This window comes from Archocentrus centrarchus, chromosome 14 (genome assembly GCF_007364275.1).
Source record: "Archocentrus centrarchus isolate MPI-CPG fArcCen1 chromosome 14, fArcCen1, whole genome shotgun sequence".
In the NCBI taxonomy this organism is placed as follows: Eukaryota; Metazoa; Chordata; class Actinopteri; order Cichliformes; family Cichlidae; genus Archocentrus; species Archocentrus centrarchus.
Window position 1 is genome coordinate 25,638,138 of NC_044359.1, and position 1,396 is coordinate 25,639,533.

General features: G+C 35.6%; 1 pseudogene; it reads left to right on the forward strand.

The window, feature by feature from the left end:
• The first annotated feature begins 237 nt into the window (after positions 1-237).
• On the forward strand, positions 238-964 carry LOC115792583 (olfactory receptor 1500-like; annotated as a pseudogene).
• Positions 965-1,396: the final 432 nt, after the last annotated feature.

The window sequence follows — 1,396 nt, forward strand, 5'->3', positions numbered from 1 at the left end:
CTTGTGATGCCCTTTGAGCCTCCACAAGCTTTTTTTCTTTTTTTTGTGAACTCAGTCAGTCCAGTACAGCCATTGTGACCTGCTGTATGGTTAACACAAGGGAACAGGTCGCTGCTATAAGAAACAGAATACAAAGCTGCTCTGCTTCTATTTGGAGACAGCCTTCCCCTAAACAGGGCTTTCTTAAAGCGATGATAGATGACAGAGAACTATAGAAAATTACCGAAAGGTCTTCTAATGGAAATTTTGATTTCGGCTGTTGATATAAATACCACCTTTGTGCGACCTGCCTATTTCATAATAAGTGGTTTTATTGGCATACCTAATATTAGCTATTACTTTGTCTTTCTCTGTTTTATTTACATTATTTCAGTGGTGGGAAACACAATTGTTATGATTGTAATAATTTTGGATCATACTTTGAGAAGTCCTAAACATATAGCAGTTTTTAACTTTGCACTTACAGACCTGTTAAGTAGCTCTGCTTTGGTGCCAAAGGTTCTTGACATTTTTCTGTTTAAGCATTACAATATTTCCTACAATGACTGCCTGACATTCATGTTTTTCTGCTTTACTTTTGTTTCAATGCAGTCTTTTAATCTGGTTGTACTGTCCTTTGACAGAGTGATGGCGATCATCTTCCCACTGCACTATCAAATGAGAGTGAGCCACAAGCTCATTTTATCTTTGATCGCTTTTTTCTGGCTTCTTAGCATTACTGTTACACTCACTGCAGTTGGTCTTCTCACAAGAATTTCTTTCTGTAAGTCTGTGGTTATTCAGAGCTATTATTGTGATCATGGCCCTGTATTTCGGCTTGGCTGCAATGATGTTAGTCCCAATGATGCAATTGCTGATTTCGCAATAGTTCTTGTTCTTGGGTTTCCACTGGCATTTATCTTGGGAAGTTACTGCTGTATTGGCTATTCATTGTCCAAAATTTCTACATTTGGGGAAAGAGTGAAGGGTATAAAAACCTGCACAGGTCACCTTTCATTAGTAGCGATTTATTTTCTTCCTGTTATATTTGTATATGTCTTTGGGGGAGTAATACATCCAAATGCTAGGATCATAAACCTTTCTATTACAACCGTAATGCCTCCCATGTTAAACCCGATAATCTATGTTCTTCAGACACAGGAAATCAAAAAATCTGTTAAAAAGTTGTTGAAAGCCAGAGTGCAGTCTAAAATTGGAAAAGTTTAGACTTGTAGTGCCTGTTTCTTTTCAAAGTGAATATGTATTCTAAGTATTTCATAAACAATAATGGGATGTAATACGCAACAAAATACATCAAGATTTAATTTGTAATTATAAAAAAATATAACATTACATAATTCACTGAAAATTGAAACAATTTCAAAATGTAAGCATGAAATTCTACAGTGTAACAAGA